This window comes from Mchenga conophoros, linkage group LG23 (genome assembly GCF_057382185.1).
Source record: "Mchenga conophoros isolate Kocher_MC1m ecotype Shallow Benthic linkage group LG23, M_conophoros_male_GT1.1, whole genome shotgun sequence".
Taxonomy (NCBI): domain Eukaryota; kingdom Metazoa; phylum Chordata; class Actinopteri; order Cichliformes; family Cichlidae; genus Mchenga; species Mchenga conophoros.
Genome location: NC_140547.1, coordinates 34906875 through 34914251, shown reverse-complemented (window position 1 = coordinate 34914251; position 7377 = coordinate 34906875). Strand labels below are relative to the sequence as shown.

The following is a 7377-nucleotide window of genomic DNA, read 5'->3' as shown; positions in this document are numbered from 1 at the left end:
ATTCCAGCTGCATGCAAACTGGGTGCAATACAGCCAGGGGTGCAGCAGAGGGCAATCCAGAGTGTCAGAAAGCTAAAGAGGTGCAAATTTATTTATTTATCTTACAAATAGCAGCACGGTAGCACAGTGGTTAGCACTGTTGCTGCACAGCAAGAAGGTCCTGAGTTCAATTCCTCCATCAGGCCAGGGTCTTTCTGTGTGGAGTTTGCATGTTCTCCCTGTGTTTGTGTGGGTTCTGATAGGTTTGTAGCTTGAACCTATTCGCTGGAACGTTGAAGACAATATAATTACACTGCAAGCAAGACACAAGTAGGCAAACTTCTTCATGGTACTCGTGCACGGGAGAGAACCGGACAACCGCTTGACTCCAGTTGGTCTCGTCCGTCCTCCCATACACTGTCCTTTTATTGAGGTTACATGAATATGCATAGGTTCATTAACATTCCGACGTCTACATACAAACAAAGAGTACCTTGCCTGTGTGTGTGTGTGTGTGTGTGTGTTGCTGATCAAAGGGTCAAACATCCTTGGTCAGGAAGAGGGTAGACTAGACCCCCCCCCCCGGTGAGGAAGTCCAGCAGTTCATCTAAACAGAAAAGCACTTAGACTAGAACAGACGTAGCTACGTTAATCCTACCATAAAACAATTAAAACAAGATGCGACCTCTTCCCGTGCTCCCAGGATGTAGGTGTGCATTCTAGTGTGGAATGCACACCAAGCCTCTGTAGCCTGTTAAAGATCACACAACTTATCACTACACAATTGATTATACACCTCTAAGCATCTATGGTTAAATATTTCTAAGCATAAATGACAATCAACAATACAAACTCTAACATTCCCCCGTTTTTGACCTTTATGCTAGAAAGTTCCCAGTTATGCATACCTCATATCTGACAGTTCCAATGTAAACATTTTTTTACTCAGCATGTGTCAAATCACCCTAAATTACTGTAAAAGTTACACAGTTTAATAAATGTATTAGCAGTTACCCCATTCATTGAGCTCATCTCATGGCAAACTGCATCTTACGAGCAACCAAAGAAATTGTTAATGTAATAGTGAAACTAAAAAAGTAACATTTTCAAAAACATCTCAGCTTGGTGGTGCTTCCTCCGGGTGTGCACATCACATGTCTCTCTGCAGAGTGGTTTAAGCTCTGCAGGGCGTCATGAATGTCTCTTCCAGTTGTTTCCATCACTGTCCATAGGACCAGAGTCCAAATGTATGTAGAATAGACATTCAAACATACCAGTTGGTTTTGTTGTTCGTCAACATGGGTCTCAGCTATTTCCAAGCTGCAGACCTCTCAGCACTCTAGTTTTATGGCCTCTTACCAGCCCCCATCACCTGACTTCAGACCTTCGTCTTGTGAGGGGGATATTTATGACTCCTTAATTGTCCACGCTCTGCAGAAAAAGCTCTCTGTGGAAAGGGTGCTGGGTTCCGTCATCTTACTGCTGTTATGATCCCAGCAGCCTTCAGAGTGTCATCGTATGCACAGTATAGTGGCACAGCATTAGGTGATGTTCATAGGAAACTGCTGTCATCACCACCATAGCTTCTGGTTCCTGTGCTTTCACAGAATCATGATGTCATCCTCGAACTCCTTCTGCGCTGTCGATGGAGCTTGGCACGCTCCCCTCATCCCACGAGTTTTCATGTTCCAACGCTGCTGAAGGTTTAAGGCAGAGCACGTCGTACACCTTAGTTGTCTTCCTCAGCGTCAATATTGAATCTTTCATTTTATTTAAAATCTCCTGGAAGCTCAGTAGCACAGCTCTCTGTGTGATGTCTGCTGTGCTGAAGATGATCTCTGATCCTCCTGAAGCCTCTCTCCTGGCCTCAGCTCCCATCTTGTGGACGATCCTCTCCTCTATTTTGCAGGCAGTTTCATGGTCCTTGCTGTGGCTCCAAGGTCTGATCTCATGATGGGCCCCAACCAGCTTGACCTTTGACCTCAACCACTGCCTGGCTGTCGGCTATGCCTGGAATGGTTCACGCTTCTCACTGGGCCTCTGAAGATTTCTCAGGAGATTACTGCTGCACCTGTATTTCCTTGCTAAGAAGAAAAACTTCTATTTGGAGAGCATGTCAACAATCATCAAACCACATTCTTTAGTTCAGTGAACTTCACTTATAGGCCATCAAAGCCTCATCTGAACATGGATGCACCACTTGCATAGGTTTAATACTTGTAAATAAAACGGCTAATCACACAAATCACTGCAACAATAATAGTAAACATTGTTTAATGTTAATCCTTGCACTCCACCTCTTGACGCATGGACATTCCCATGCGTCAACTCACCAAACCTGGATCCCTGTCTTAAAGAAAAAGATTAGCTAGATCATGTCCCAGGCAACATCAGGGCATCTCCTCTGGAGTAGCTCCGTAACCCTGCAATAAAAGATGTTAGCGTGTGTTGCATATTAAGTTTGCTTAACACCTGGCTCTCCCAGGAGCCTGCATACACACCATCACGGCCTGGAAAGCAAAATCTGGAAGTGAAATCAAACTTCATACCTGTAAACAATTGTATCATAAGAGTAATAAGCATTCAACATCAGCAAGACAAGTGTCATGTGCAGGTTTTCTCAAAGCAGTAACTACAACTATTACTCTAATTCACCTCAGACATGGATTATCCCATGTACTCTGTTAACTAGAGATGGACCGATCCGATATTACGTATCGGTATCGGTCCGATACTGACCTAAATTACTGGATCGGATATCGGAGAAAAATAAAAAATGTAATCCGATCCATTAAATATCACGAAAGCACCTCACAAAACTTGCAACACACCGTAACTCACCTCAGAACGTCGGAGCAGTATGCATCACGTGATAGAGCAGCTGTGGCATGCGGACCTGTCGGTGGTCTGGATAGCATTTGGAGCTTCGCTAGCAACCTGGCATTTCATCTCCGACAAAGTTATCCCCGAGAGAAGTAAAGCAAGCGTGTAAGTCCATCTCTGAATGTTTGTAAAGCATTCCTGCGTTAAGCTTAACGAGCGACTGCCTCTCGCTCTCCGGCTGCTACTTCAATCGTGAAACTGCTAATGATCAGCTGATCGGCTTTTCTGTCGTGAGTCTCTCTTGTTTGTTTTTGGTCCACTTTGCGCCAGAAAGAGCAAACCAGCGGCTGAACAACAGCAGCACGTTTAAGCTTGATAAGCTGTTGTTACAATTTATTTAATATTACTTTCTACACCAGGATCTTTTTCTACGTAGCTGACAGCTGGTAACTGTGCAGGGGCGGATCTAGCAAAGTTTAGCCAGGGGGGCCGATAGGGCATTAACTGGGAAAAGGGGGCACAAAGACATACTTTTCTTTCTTATTCTCATTTAAAATGTCTAGCTTTTAATAAATAATTATCTGACACCCAAAGTTTTAATTTGATGTAAAATGAATAGAAGTCAATTACTGTATATAGTGACTATTAAGTCATATATATATACCCTAGTAAGCTATAGTACATTTTCCTTTGGGAAGGTACCATCTGTGCAGTCTGCAATTTTGTTGAAGAAAGATGTTGAATCTATTTAATATTTCTTGAAAAATAATTGATTTCTGTGCATTTTTTTTCACACTGCATCAAATTAAGGTTGATTACGTCGATTAAGCATCATGAGGTGGAGCGTGAGGGGTGGTTCCCTATTTTTTATTTATTTATTTTTGTTGTTGCTGGGAGTTGGAACCCTATTAGTTAGGTTGCTTAATATTTACGCTAAGTACTCTGTAAAATACCAGAATAGGGAGGATGGTGTAGGTCTAAGTTTATTAGATTGATCAGTATTGCTGAACTATGAAATATTTTTTTTGTATACAGGTATAACAGAATAGCTTTAGTGTAGTTGTTGTTTTAAACTTGAGTATGAACTTGCAGACTTGCAAAATGCAGCAAGATATTTTAAAAAACAGTTTTGTTGATTAAAAAACACTATATCGGATTCATATCGGTATCGGCAGATATCCAAATTTATGATATCGGTATCGGTATCGGACATAAAAAAGTGGTATCGTGCCATCTCTACTGTTAACATTAATGTAATCAGTGACTTCTCTTAAGCAAAGTCACTCCACTCATATATTATTATTATGGGTTCAAAAGTGGCCAGCAAATGAGCCCATAATAAACTATTCCATAAATACCGTAATCTCTTATTTGTTTTACTCATGTCACTTGTCCGCTTCAGCTGATTCTTCTAAATGCAGTCTCAGAAAAACAAACATTAGCAATACACATTGACCATCCTGGTGGGCAGGCGTCGGCCATCCACATTCCAGAGGTGCCATAAAACACCATAAAGTTAACACTCGCTGTGGAAAAAGTAACACTGGTCTCATCACAGTATGTCTCAAACTATATTAATTTCTCCATCAACATATAGCCTGTAACTACAGTTTTCTTCACACATAAACCCAGAAATCTTGTAGTAGAGAAACATTAGCCAGTATTCCTATAAATCACATGATCAAACACATGAAGAACCGTAATGCTGTAAAAACGAAAATGCAAATGTTAGCGCTTGCGCAGGCGTATGCATACTTTGTCACAGATATCTCTGTGAGCACACAAGCTAGTGAATGACACACACATAGTAAATTCACAGACACAGAAAATGGCATTTAAAATGTTAAATCATCACGCAACCTCGAGTGTTGCTGTCATCTTTCTGCTCCTGTAAAGGGAAGCACACACAGACTCATCTGCACCCCTGCCAGGCGGGGGTCAACTTCACACAGTCGTGTTACATCAGTAAAGTCTTGTCAGCTTTTGTCAGTCAGTCAGTCAGTCAGTTTTGTTTTCCTTTCACTCACTCATTCATGCATTCATTCTTTCTTTCTTTGCTGATAGTGGAACCTATCGTCGCATTTAGTTTCCACTCTCAGCAAAATGACGTCATTTCAAAAAGAAAAAGAACTTTTAGATGGGATTACCTCACTGAATCCTTTTTTTTTTTTTTTTTAGGCTGGGACACTTATAATAAGTGGTCTTCTCCAAAGCCCAAATTAATGTGGAGAAAACTCACTTGTCACAATTTTCTCGACGACGTGTAGCGCTTTTAATTCCCGACGTGCAGATCTGCTTAAAGAACAGAGATTATCAAACAAAACTTTCAGTGCACTGTGAAAGTATCAAAATAAAAAGGCCTTGTTAAGTCATGACACAAGCTCCTCATCAACTTCACAACAGGAGAAGAATCATCAGCTAGATTCACTCCAAACCAACCATCAGCTGCACCACTCACAACATAAGCCTAATGTCTTCTTTAACTTATGAGTTTAATCACCAGGTCTGTGTTCTTCACTCATTTAGGCCACAGATCTATTTTATTCAGTTTTCCTTTTTCCCTTCATCATAAAACATGTGACATGCTGTCATGCACTTCACAAAAGACGTTTGTTCTGACGTATTCAGAGTTGTGTATCTAAATACAGGATTCACTCGCACATCAAAGCAGGAAACTCAGTGTTTTAGAGTCTCCACTCAACACACAACAACTCCAACACATCTCATTCACTCATACTAGAATTCAGTCACCTTTCATTAATCTAAAACCAATCAACTAATTTGCATATCAGCTATTAACCCACTAAGTTGACAGGACAACAGAAAAGCATGTTCAAAATAGTATCACAAAAGACAATTTCCCTCATACAGTAAATTACATGTGCTGCCTCAATCAAGCAGGAAGCTTCTCCCAATTTACCATTTTAACAACTAAATTTATTGTCTGATCACTGGTTGGTCAAACCAGGATCTTTTTTCCCACAAAAGTTAAACTGTTGTCCTGCAACCTGGAGAGTCAATTTTTTTCTTTAGGATAAATTCAGCATTTGATAACAAGTGTCTGCTAAATTGACACTATTGTAACACTGATGAAAGATAACAAGCTAATTTTCATTACATGTGTTTGTGTTATTAGGCAGGTCTAATGCATGTCTGTGGAGCTGCATATCCAGCAGAGCATGTTCTTAAAGCTGCCTTTCCTACACACTTCTCTGCTATTATTTAATCATTTCTTAACTAATGTGCTATGAGTCTTCATGAGTCATTTTGTGTTTGGAATTGTTAGTAGGGTTAATGCATGTTCTGCTTGTGTGTGTGTGATTTTGTATATGTTTCTATTTTCGCAATGTTTCAGACTCCGTCTCAATTTTCCAACTTAAGCAGTCAGTTTTCTTTTCCCCAGGTTTGCTAACCCAAATTTTGATTTCCCACATTAAATAATTCCTATGTGTTCTCACCTAGTCTTCTCACTCTGTTGTCCTCTCACTCTTCAACAGTCCAACAGCCGGCAGTTCTCCTTCAGCTTTGTCCTGTGTTCCACTGTCTCTTCTTGCCATTTTACTCCACAGGTGGCAAATGTCAAACTCCAACTGTTCAGCTCTCCTCAAACGTTTTCTTCACATGCACAGTGAAGTCACAGCCACTCTCACTATTGTCCTCTGATGCGGTTGACTTCGTGCTAGTGGCTGAAGTGCTGCTGCTGCTGCCTTCCTGGGCGACTTCTTAGCAGCTGCTGCCGGTTTCTTGGCTTTGGCCGCGGCGGGCGTCTTAGCTTTGGTCTCAGTAACCCTGTTCATCTTGAAGGATCCGGAGGCCCCGGTGCCCTTGGTCTGCACCAGAGTGCCCTTCGCCACCAGACTCTTGATGGCGGTCTTGACACGGGCCTTGTTCTTGTCCACATCGTAGCCTCCGGCAGCCAGAGCCTTCTTGAGAGCGGCCACGGACAGGCCGTTGCGCTCCTTGGAAGCGGCCACGGCTTTCACAATCAGCTCGCCCACGCTGAGGCTGACCTTCTTGGGCTTGGAAGTCATCGTCTTCTTCTTCTTGGCCTGAACCTCGGCGCAGGGCGTGTTTATGATGGAGCCTTTCCCACCACAGCGCTGGCACGTTGAACGCATCATGAAGGGTCCATTTCTTTCATGTCGCTAGCCGCATGTGGCTTGCCCGAGTCACTCAGTCCTTTTTGAGCATTTCAACATGCTGCCACCGCCATCTTGCTCGCCCCTCCGTGGAATTCATCCAATCAGACAGGGAGATGGGTTTGCTTTCTTCTGCTGCTGCTGTTTATCCACATTGCTGCTGCTTTGCTGGGACTTTTTGTGCTCAGGACTTGCTGCTGTCTCTTTATCATGGAGCTGCATTCCTTATCTTCAGGGAGGAGTGAGCTCGCTTGTGAGGTTGAGAAACACATGGCACTGTAAATAAGTCAGCCAGAAACTTGGCCTGCATGTTTCCAATGATGTTAAACTATAACTTTCTTCCGACCGCTGCATGTGGAAAATTGATTCAGGTCTGCTTTTCACCTGAAAGTGACAAACTAAGACATTTCATTATTATCATCACTGCTTAATCAAC

The 7377-nt window shown here is 42.3% G+C and overlaps 1 pseudogene; it reads right to left on the bottom strand.

Annotated features, from left to right (window-relative positions):
* Nucleotides 1-6316: 6316 nt before the first annotated feature.
* LOC146547731 (histone H1 pseudogene) lies at nt 6317-6998 on the bottom strand (annotated as a pseudogene).
* Nucleotides 6999-7377: the final 379 nt, after the last annotated feature.